The sequence below is a fragment of the Monodelphis domestica genome, chromosome 4, assembly GCF_027887165.1.
Source record: "Monodelphis domestica isolate mMonDom1 chromosome 4, mMonDom1.pri, whole genome shotgun sequence".
Lineage (NCBI taxonomy): Eukaryota > Metazoa > Chordata > Mammalia > Didelphimorphia > Didelphidae > Monodelphis > Monodelphis domestica.
Genome location: NC_077230.1, coordinates 177,468,300 through 177,480,472, shown reverse-complemented (window position 1 = coordinate 177,480,472; position 12,173 = coordinate 177,468,300). Strand labels below are relative to the sequence as shown.

At 36.2% G+C, this 12,173-nt stretch overlaps 1 protein-coding gene across 2 annotated transcripts in view; it reads right to left on the bottom strand.

Moving 5' to 3' along the window:
* The window catches only part of B3GALT1 (beta-1,3-galactosyltransferase 1), a 783,716-nt gene that overhangs the window by 323,335 nt on the left and 448,208 nt on the right, over positions 1-12,173 (bottom strand). For both annotated transcript variants that reach the window (XM_007494310.3, XM_016433691.2), the window contains exon 4: positions 7,398-7,460. The gene's annotated coding sequence lies outside the window, so the exon portion shown is untranslated. The remainder of the gene's footprint in view (positions 1-7,397; positions 7,461-12,173) is intronic.

The following is a 12,173-nucleotide window of genomic DNA, read 5'->3' as shown; positions in this document are numbered from 1 at the left end:
TTGGTCCAGACCTGTGATTTCATTGGGAAAGGGGTAAAAGAGAATTCTTTCTGGGGAAAGAATCTGGGAAAATCCCCAGAAAGAATTCTCTTTTACCAATGTATGTATATTCACACCTGCTCCACAACTACAGAGTTGCCTGATGGTTCTGAGATGTTAAACAACTTGCACAACTAAGAAGTTAAACAATTCGAAAATAACACACAGCCAGTATATGTAGAGTAGGAATTAAAAACAGATCATCTTAACTGTGAGACTATGTCTACATTCTGTAAGTATTAATTTTTTTCACATACTGTATAAATTCCCATGTGTTAGGGGGAATTATTGTGTATTCTGGTGTCTGGGATCTGGATGAGATATACCATCTCGTCTGTAGCTTTTTGCATTTTCTTTGTCCTTGGGAATCCCAAAGAATGTCTTCCTTTTTAATAGAATTTGGTTAATAGATGAAGGGTAGAGGAGTCCTTTCCCTTCTGTCTTTGGGGATGGGTACAGATGGATTGGTGGATGGACAACCTCTTAATTAGCTATCACCAATTAAAGGTATCTGGGATGGTCAAAGGAGGGGTTAAATAATGAGCTCCTAAACATCTATTTATTGGGCTGCCTGACTCAGCTGGGATCATCCCTTGGTCCTGAGAACCATGAAAACCTATATCACTTTATTGGTCATGATGCTGGACTAACCGATAAACCTGATATAATAAAAAAAACTGATAATCTTACCCCAAAATCAATCTCTTGAGATAATTTTATTCATAACAACTGACTGTACCACATTGCATGTCCACAACAAAACAACAACTCACACATTTTAGTCTTCAAAACATATCCTCACTACAACTCAGTCATCAAACTGGAAAATATTGAGAGCAAGCTGTGCAATTAGTTCTTTTGAAACCATAAACAATTTCCTTTAGGGAAATCCTATTTCATAACTTCTCAGTAGTCGGGAGATAACTGTTTCATGGCATTGTATAGGAGATCTGATCAATAGTATGTGATAACAAAATTCTACATAGTGTAAAATTCTGTGCTTTTTTTTTCAGTTTCTCATTGTTTTTTTTCAGAGGGTTCTGAGGTACAGATTCTTATCTGTAGTCATGAATGACCACAAACAAAATTTATCTTTTCCTTAAAAATGAGAATAAAATAATTAATTTTCTGAAACTCTCTTTAGTAAGAAATGGTATATTTCAACATAAATGAAATGGGGTCTATTACCACTAGTTCTTGAGGAGCTTGTGGATTTTTCCTAACGTGATTAGAATGGCATATAGAAAAACATCTAATTCATTGTGGCAAGGATTTGGGGTTCCCTCTATGTGCACATGGGCAGCTAGTTAGTGCAGTAGAGAGAGGGCCAGGCATAGAGAATTAGAAAGACTCATGAGTTCAAATTTGGCTTCCTACATTTACTAGTTGTTTGGCCCTAGACAAGACTCTTATACCTGTCTGCCTCAGTTCATCGTCTGTCAAATGAGTAGGAGAGGGAAATGGCAAAACATTCCAGTATCTCTGGTGAGAAAACCCTGAATGGGGTTACAAAAATTAGACATGACTGGAACAACTGAACAACTATGTCAACCTGCCTTCACCTGGCACAGAAACTACCTCACTACAATTTAAAAGATGTTTTCATGAGTTGCTATGGTTGAGAACAAAAAATCATCATCTGGTAGCCAACCTTGTATTTTATAGATAAGGAAACCAATGCCCAAACAGATTAAAGGACCTTCCTAGGTCATACAGCTAAATATGTAACTTAAGTGGGATATGAAGTTATCTCTTTTTGATTTAGTCTAGCACTCTATTGACTATATTATGCTGTCTCACTAATTAGAAGTCTTTCAGAACTTAACTAGGGATTCCATCTTGTGTAATAAGAACTCACTATTTAACAAAACTGCTGGGAAATTTGGAAAACCGTATGGCAGAAGCTGGTTATAGATCAATATCTCATACCCCTTAAAAAGATAAGGTCAAAATGGATATATGATTTAGATATAAAGAGTGATACCATAATTATATTAGGGGAACACAGAATAGCTTACCTGGCAAATCTTTGGAGAAGGGAAGAATTCATGACCAAATAAGAGATAGAGAATATTATAAGATATAAAATAATTTTGGTTACATTAAATTAGAAGTTTTTGTAACAAACAAAACTAGTTTAACCAAAATTAGAACAGAAACAACAAACTGGGGAAAATTTATAGCAAATGACTCTGATAAATGTGTAATTTCTCAAATTTATAGAGAACCAAGTCAAATTTATAAGAATATAAGCCATTTCCCAATTGATAAATGGTCAAAGGATATGGGTAATCAATTTACTGATGAAATAAAAGTCATCAAAAATCATATGAAAAAAATTTTCTAAATCATTCTTAGAGAAATGCAAATTAAAACAACACTAAGGTACTACCTCACATATGTCAGATTGGCCAATATGACAGTAAAGGAAAGTGGTAAATGTTGAAGGGACTGTGGAAAACTGGGACACTAATGCACTGTTGGTGGAATTGTGAACTGATGCAAACATTCTGGAGGGTAATTTGGAACTATGCCCAAAAAGCTATAGAACTGTCTGTGTACCCTTAGATCTGGTAATACCACTACTGGGTCTATATGTAATATATAGATAATAATATGATAATATTATATAGATAATATAATAAATGGGGAGATAATAAAGTGGGGAAAGGACCTACCAATACAAAAATATTTATAGCACCTCTTTTTGTAGTGGCAAAGAATTGTAAATTGAGGGGATATTTATCCATTGGGGAATGTCTGAACAAATTATTGTATATTTTAGTGATCGAACACTTTTTGTTGTAAGGGATGATAAGCAAGATGATTTCAGAAAATGCTGGAAAGAACTACAGGAACTGATGCAGAGTTAACTAAGCAGAACTGGGAAAATATTGCACACAATAATATAGTAATATTATATGATAATTATCTGTGAAAACTTGGCTACTCTCAGCAAAGTAATGATCTGAGACAGTCCTGAAGAACTTATGGAAGGGGGAATGCTATCCACTTCCAGAGAAAGAACTGTTGGAATCATCCTTCATATCAGTGCATTTGTGGTTTTACTTTGAGGTTTTGTATGAGTTTGCTCTTACGTATGCTCCTATGTATGAGTTTGCTCCTACAACAATGACAAATATGGCAATGTGTTTTACATGACAATAAATATATGAAAAAAAAAATCCCAGCTTAACTAGAAGAGTCTGGATGACTGACACACAGTCTGCCGGCAGGTAAAATACTCAAAGCTTTTCCAAATTGGAAGAACCTACAATAACTTGTGTACTGCTGGCCTACTCTTAGATGACCCAAGGTTACCTCTATATGCCAATGAGGCACCAGAGCAATGATTTAGCAGAAAGTCAGAAAGGAAATGTGATAGGTAAACCAAAATAGTATTTAATACACAATATAACAATATTTCATTTTTAATGTCTTCCCGTTTTCTTCCCTTCTTAACTCATTCTTTCCTTTCCTGTTTCTTTACCTCCTCATTCCTTTCTTCTATCCCTCCTTTCTTTCTTTTTCCTTCTTTCTTTGTTTCTTTGTTTCTTACTTCCTTCCTTTCTCTCCTCATTCCCTTTTTCCTTCCTTCCCTTCTTTCTTCCTTCCTTCCTTCCTTCCTTCCTTCCTCCCTTCCTTTCTCCTTCCCTCCCTCCCTTTCTTCCCTCCCCACTTTCTGCTAAAGACATTATTACTTACTACTTTTTAGTGGAAGTCACATATTTCTGACCTTACCTAACAAATACGTAATTTGCATAGAGATACATTTCCACTAGAAATATTTACTGTATCCTTTTCAGTGCCTTGGGATATAGAACTTATGCATATATGCACTTTAAATCACTCCTGAGCCATCCATCATCCAGCATTGAAAAGCTGTCTCTTTTGAAGCATCATTGTCTCTGGTTTTTGTTGGGGGCTTATGAGGGATTTTAATGGTGACATTTTCTGTAGACAAAAAAAGAGGGAGGCTACAGTAACTTTCATGTAACCATTCTCAGCATCAAAATATTTCCTAGCCTGGGCAAATTAGGCCCCATGATGCAGATAAGTAGGAAGTTAGACAGAATGTGCATATACACAGTGAAACAAAATTTCTTAATTGCTCTAGAGGGAGGTGATGTTTGAGGAAAGTAGGGGAGAAAGGCAGAACGCTGATTGGTAAGAGTTAAATCAGGGAGTTGTGGAAGTGGTCCATAGCAGGGGATGTAGTTGCAAAGGGGGGTTTAAACACTGATCCATTAAGAGGGAATTATAACAGATTAACAGATTTGGGGGCTACCTCATGACCCAGGAGGTACATTAGTGTAAGAGACAGCCACAGCCCCAAATGGGGATGTAACAGGAGGTAGTCACAGGGAATGAACAGTGGTGATTCAATGGGCCAGTTACTATGCTTTCTAGCAGATTTGTGGAGGAGGAAAGTGGGACTTTCTACTAAAGCAGCTACATATCCTAGGCAGTTTGCTATTAGTTGGTTGCATTTCGCCTTTATGTCTGCATACACTCTTTATTATAGAAAGATAGGGAGGAAATTAAAGATTTATTAAGTGTTTATTATATACCAGGCATTATTATAAGGGCTAAGGCTACAAAGAAGGCAAAAACATGGCCCTTGCATGCAAGCTTTCATAGTAATAAAGGAGACAACCAGCAGATAGCTACATACGTAGAGCAAAAAAATCAAAATTTAAAATAAAAAAGGAGAAGAAATTTTGTACATACAAATATATTTACTCTAAATGGAAGTTAACTCAGTTGAAAGGAACTCTTAGGGAGGTGATATAAGAACTGGGGATACAAAAATAGAAATAACTGTGCACAAACACAAAATATGATTTGACTTCTTTGAATACCTCTATGACCACTGCTTAGAAGAGGGAGACAATAAGGGCAACACAACAGTTGTGTTGCAACATTTAAAGTTGTGATGTAGATGAAGGATTTGACGTATTTTGGGCGATTCTAAAGGACTTCTCTGGCTTCTTCCAAGTCCAGCCAAGCTTTTCCCATTCTCTGATTAGAAGTGATTTAGTCTGGTTAGAGCTTGAGGAGTTTGGGGATTTGACAAGAAGATGAGCAAAGGGATCAGAAAGATTCATGGAGAGACAGAGACAAGGGAGAGCTGGGGCAAGCTTGAAGGGTTCCAGAGAATTGATTGTTTAATTTTCAGAGTAAGTATTTACACCACTTTCTATTAGAAATGGACAAAGACTCCAAATCAGGATTTGATTTATTGTTCACTTTGTAGACTGAAAGTGACAGAGAAAATGTTAATAATGAAGATAAAACTTAAAAACATATCTTAAGTGTACATGTCCAGTGGTTAAACATTTACCATCATACCCTTGGGCAGAGACTTCACTTGAGGTGAGCTGACTAGTGGACTACTCATCACTTTTGGAAAGAATAAGCAAAGTGTACATGTGGGAGATGAGTGAGCAGGTAAATCAGACCATAGGGGTTTAGTCAGACCTTCTGTATTCTAGGCACTGTATGAAGGACTTTACAAATATCTCATCTGATCCTCACAGGGAGGTAGGTGCTATTATCCCCATTTCACAAATGAGGACTCTTGAGTCAAATACTTGAAGCAAAAATGATTTGCCCAAGGTCACAGGACTAATAAGTGTCTAAGGTTGAATTTGACCTCACAGCTCCATGACTCCAGACTCAGTACACTATCCACTGTGCCACCTAGCTGCCCAAGAAACTGATGTTATGAAATCAATGGCACACACAGGACAGAGTCTGGTCCCAAAGTGATTTTGGGGAGTAAAGAAAAACGTATCAGAAGGCAGCAAGGTGGCAATTTAGAAACATTCAAGACTGTAGAGGAGAATTAGAGGGAGCAACAGAAGGTATCTATATATTAAACTTTCACAGTGATATTAGATTATTGATTAAGAATTGTGATTGATTAAAAAGTAACTATTGGTTGATCTGATTTTGAAGTCAGAAATAGTCCCTGCTACTATGATTTAATGGCTGAGTTAAGTCAGCTTTAATATTTAGGATTAATAGTAAGCTAATCATTTAGGTATAAGAAGATAATTATATTAATCATTTAACTATAAGAATGTATATCAAAGTAGCTGTGTGTCAAAATCCCTTGAATTCCCCTACCATCAACAGGTCCTTTCTACTTTTTGGATACTTGTTAGTTTCCTATCCAACACACCCTCCCTCCTGAAATAGTCTTCCTTTCCTCCTTTCTTTACAAGCCAGTCATAAACTGGCTAGGGGATGGAGAGTGTCTACTCCACCAAAACTTTTGGTGGCCCCTTTTTAGAGGGTTGTCAAATCCCCCTTTCAAAACAAGTTAGCCACATGGTGGACATATGTAATAATCTAATTCAAAGTTAGGAATATTAATAACCCCATCTTAGACATACCTCAGTCACCCCTGGATACTCATTCCTCAGTTTGTTTTTGTAGTTTTGCTGTAACCTCCTCACTTCATTCCTCTTTTGTTTATAAAAATCATGTTGATGCTGATGTTTAGGGTCTGCAGACTCAGTGACTTTGTATGATTTGTACATGTCATATTAAAGCCGATGCACTTGGAAGTTTTGTTCTTCCAGTCTCCCCCCCCCCCCCACACACACCCTTTTACATCAATTTATTTAATCATTCCTCACCTTTTATGGTTTCCCAAATCTTCACTATGTTTGTTATCTTATTTCATAGGCTCTCTATTTTGTTAACATCTCCTTTATTATGCAGCACTTGGGACTGACTCTAGAGTTTTAAATGAAGTCTGACTGAAGCAGAATATGCTTTATTACTATTTCCTTGAACTAGACAATAATATAACTGCAATCGACATTGTTAACTTTGTATTTTTTAAAACATTTGTGCTATAATGTTGACTTATCTTGAACTTGTGGTCACCTAAGATTGCTAGGGTATTTTTTCACATAAATGCCGTTCAAGCTGGATCTCTGCCATGCTGTAGCAGTTTTCCCTGAGTCTATATGCAGGAACGTATAGTTATCCCTATTAAATGTCATCATGTTGGTTTCCACTCATTTGTCTACCCTGTTAAAATCACTGTGAACCTTGATTCTGTCATTTATCATATTAACTCTCCATTTCAATATTGTCTTACCTACAATTCAGATAAGCATGACTTTTATGTATTCCACTGATTTGATGAACCTGGTAAGTCTAAAGACTAAACTCTGTGGTGCATCCCAGGAGACCTACCTCTAAGTTGACGTCAATCTATTAATGGGCACACATTGGGTACAATAATTCAACGGGCTAAGAATCCTCCTAAGAATGTTCTCATCCAACTCACATTTCTTCATATCATTTACAAGAATATTATAAGATAATATTTCACATACCTTGATGAAATCCAGGCACTCTTTAATCTACCAGAACCCCATTGGTCTATCAGTCCAGTTATCCTATCAAAAATAGGAAATGAGTTAGAACACAATAACTACTAAAAATGAGATGCTGTTGTGTAGTGCAGAACATATAGCAAATCTGTTTTAGAACTTGGTCCAGAACATTCAACTAAAGAAAAGAATTGAGTTAGATCCATTCAGAACTTAAGACTGATTTCTATACTACATGAAAGAATGAAGAATAAGCAAATACCTTGAGTTAAACAATTCAAATGTGCTCCAATTGGGAATGTTAAGAAGAAAATGCCTTTTTAATGTCTATAATCTCATGAAAATGATGAAGTAGCAAATTGAGATGTTTTATGCTGGCATAATGAAGTGGATTATTGAAAATCCACTGGGAACAGAGGCTCTTGATTTTGCATTGCTGTTGAAAATTGCAAAGAATTCTCCAATCCCTACCCCCTAAATAAAGAAAGTTATAAAAACCGTAGTAATAATGGCAATATTGTGTGTGTTTGTGTGTGTGTTTGCACTCAAGCAAAACTGATTATTTGAACTTCTCTTGTGGGTCATGGGGGAAAAATAACTTTTGAAACCCTTGGAATCTTGGGAATTGTACTCCTGGAGGGACAGTGTTCTATCTGTCAGAGATTGGCTTTATGGTGAGGACTGAACTAAAGGTTAGTCTTGGGTAATACTGAGAGTTTTGAATAGAGAAAGGACATAGTTGTAAAGGGAACATCTTTTCACTGGGAACAATTGTGGTGATGGGATGGTAATGAGGTCCCTACAGGCAACTTGCAGTGTGGATTCCAGGAATTGGGTTTTAGGGATTGTAATAAACTCAATTATCAACCATCATTCCAGAGTATTGATAGAGAAGAATGCTGCCTATCTCCTGATAGAAAGATGATGAACTAATATGCAGAATATGGGCCATATACTCAGAAATGACCTCTCAATGGATTAATTTTGCTTAATTATGTTTAAGTGATGCAGGAATTTTACAACTGTCTTGATACATTTTATTTTCAGCGGATTAGAGAAGATATTAAGGGGGAAAAAGTGAATGCTTGATAATTATTTATTTTCATCTACTGTTTTTTCTTTCTTTTGCAGCTAGGTACCATAATGGATAGAGCACAGGACTAGGGGAAAGGAAGACTTGAGTTCAAATGCAGACAGATATTTGTAGTTGTGTGATACTGGGCAAGTCACGTAACAACTTTCTGTTTCAGTGTCCTCACTTGTTAAATGGGGATGATAATAGCATCTATCTCCCAGGATTGTTGTGAGGATAAAATAAGATAATGCTCATAAAGTACCTTGCAAAGCTTAAAATGCTATATAAATGCTAGATATAATTGTTATTAGGCAGCCTCGTGGTACTGATAGAGTTCTGGGTCTAGAGTAAGGAAGACCCAACTTCAAATCCAGCCTCAAACACTTGCTAGATATGTATGTAACCCTGGGCAAATGACTTAACTCTGTTTGTCTCAATTTACTCATTTGTAAAATGAACTGGAGAAGGAAATGGAAAACCAGGAAGAAAACCCCAAAGGGAGTCATGAAGGGTGGAAATTCAAGTGCAATAACTGAACAACAACAATTAACATTATTTTGAAAGGATGCCTTTAAAATTTATAAAGGATTGCTTTCTGAATAAGGATAGGGGAGAACACATTTAAAATGAATCTGACATTAAAACAAAAAGGTCTCAACAAAAAACCAAAAAAAAAATCTGAAAAGAATATACACTAATCATGGCAGGTTGGTTTCAGTGGCCAGCCAAGCTTTCACTATAGAGAAAAGAGAACTAAATAATGTTGCTAGTGGTCACTCCCCTTTGAAACTTGAAGAAAAGCTACAAAAGGTTTTTTTTTTCTTTTGACTCTTTACCAAAAGTCTCTCTCTCTCTCTTTCTCTGCCTGCCTGTCTGTCTGTCTGTCTGTCTGTCTTTCCTCCCCCCTACCTCTCTGTCTTTGTCCCATCTCACCCCCTCTGTCTTTGTCTTGTCCCCCAAACTTTTAGGCACATCTATTTGATTTTTCTCACTATTTCTTTAAACTCTTTCTGCTTCTTGATGATGTTTCATAAAAACAAAACAACTAAAAAGCTCCCCAATGAATCATCATACTTATTTTGTGACACATGTCTATATAGGGAAGGCAAATGAAGGATAGAAATGACTTGCTGGAAATACAAAGACATTACCAGGGAGAGATTTAAATATCTCTATAAAATTTTAGGGCTTTGTCCCTTTTTGTGTGAGAGAAAATTTTATGGTGATAATTTTAATTAATCATTTAAAAATAAATTTCCCCCAAAGAAAAATTTAATTGTATCAGACACATTAGAAAACAAGCTGTTGTGAGTAGGATTCTCAGAGTGCTTCCAGCTTTTGATGCTACTAAACTGCCATCTTGGCTCTGCCCCTATCCAGCCATTTCAGTTTCTGACTATGATTCTGCTTGGGATTTTCTTGGCAAAGATACTGGAGCAGTTTGCCATTTCTTTCTCCAGATAATTTTACAGATGAGGAAACTGAGGCAAACAGGGTTAAGTGACTTTCCAAAGGTCACACAGCTAGTGAGTCCCTCAGTCTGGATTTGAATTCAAGTCTTCATGAGGCTCCAGGCCCAGCACTCTATTATCCATTGTACCACCTACTTGACCAACTAGTTGTTTAGCCCTAGGCAAATTATTTAATCTCTTTTGAGGCCAAATAGCCCCATTTATAAAATGAGTATTATATTTCATTATATTTATACTCTCCTCTAATTTCAAAATTCTTTTGACTTGAAATTTGAAACAAATCCTGATATTTGATTCCTTTCTTTTCAATAAATAAAATCTACTGTCTCCTTTTTATTTATTTATTTATTCATTTATTTATCCATTTATTCATTCATGTATTCATTCATTTATCTATTTATTTAATTGTTTGGTCATTTATTTATTTATTTACTTGTTTGTTTGTTTATTGGCTTTTAAAAGAAGTTTTTATTGATCTCTTTTTAAAAATGCCACTAACAAATTTATATGTAGTTTTTCCAAAGTTACATGATTCATATTGTCTCTATCCCTTCTGCCCACCCAACTCCTAACCATCTCCCAGAGTTAACAAGCAATTCAACTGCATTATACATGTATTTATCTGAGTGCCTGTTTTGAAGTAGTCATTGAGCCACATATGGTGTGATATACATATGGAGCCCGCAATCCCCACCCCTATATTATATATGCTATTGTAGGAAAGATATCACAAGTAAATCAATAACTATCAAACAAAAATATAATGATTACCATAAGAGTGCAATATGAATATGGTAGAGGGTAACATTTTATGGAGCAATAGGGAAGTCTTCATGGAGAAGGAGGCACTGAATTTGGAACAAGATGACTGAAATTCAAATCCTGCCTCAGCCACCTACTAGTTGTGTTTTCTGGGAAGCTCACTTAACCTCTTTCTCAGCTTCCTTTTCTTCATCTTGTAAAATAAGGATTAAAATAGCACCTACCTTAAGAAGGTACTAGGGAGCATCAAAGAAAATAACATGTAAAATTCTTTGCAAACTTTAAAGTGCCAAATAAATGAGAACTATCATGATCACAATTATAATTATCAATATGATCACTATCACTACTATAATTATAAGAGAGAAGAGGATTCCATTTGGAGTGGGAGGTATTAGAAGCAGGGGGAATAGCATGGGAAAGAGGCAAATGGGTGGGAAAGTTCCAGGCATTCAGTAATCCATAGATAGTTCAGTTTGACTGCAGCATGGGGTACCTGTGGGGGATTCACTATAGATAGGACACATTTCAATAATATTATGGAGAAAATTTGATACCATATGCAATGGCATTTTAGCTTTAATACATGGGCAATGGGAAGCCACTGAAGGTTTTAGAGGGAATAGGATGATTAGAACTGCTGATTCCTGAACACCCCTTTTTGTTTCAGGAAAGGGACTGGAATAACTGATACTGATGTACACTATTCTATATCTTCCTCCTTTTTCTCCCTTTCTCTAGTGCAAAACTCCGGGATGACTAAGGTCTATTTCCTTAGACGTCCTTGGGTACTTCTTTCCTTCTCTAGTGACAGAGTGAGGGTTATAAGTATATGTGCTTGTTTTGGGGGGATATTAGCTATTTCACTGATCACCTTGCAGTATTTTAAGTACTTTAGGGTGTAGTGCTGTTTTAACTTCTAACAATATATGGACACCCCCCTCAAGACATAGAAAATGACTGGTGTAGACTGTGGCTACAATGAGAAAACTATCACAGAACCAAGCTGATATTGTACATGGAACAAGGGAACAATCCAGCTCAAGTCTGCCTTCTGAAAGCAAGGTAGACTACTGTCTCTTAGCTAGGTTTTGCCATTTGTAATTTTGACATGCTACTTCTTAAATTTTTTTTCTAAAAGAAAAAGAAGAGAAACACTAAAACTTATTGAAAGGAAGGAAAAGAAAGCTTTTGACAGCTTTGACTGACAAGCTGTCAGAATGATCCCCATTTTCCAGGGATGTGAACCTTGTTATCAATTCATGACTTTTCCCATTTAACAAAACAGGTGTTGAAATTTTAGGTATTAGAATTCATAACACAAAGAGGACTGACTTGGCCACCTAACACCAAGATATCATGCTTGGAACTTGGTGAAGCTGAAGTTCTGATATGCCTACTAGGAGGTGAGGATTATTAAAATAATTGGCTCTTCTCAGAGGTTCCGGACTCATTCACATTACAAAAGCA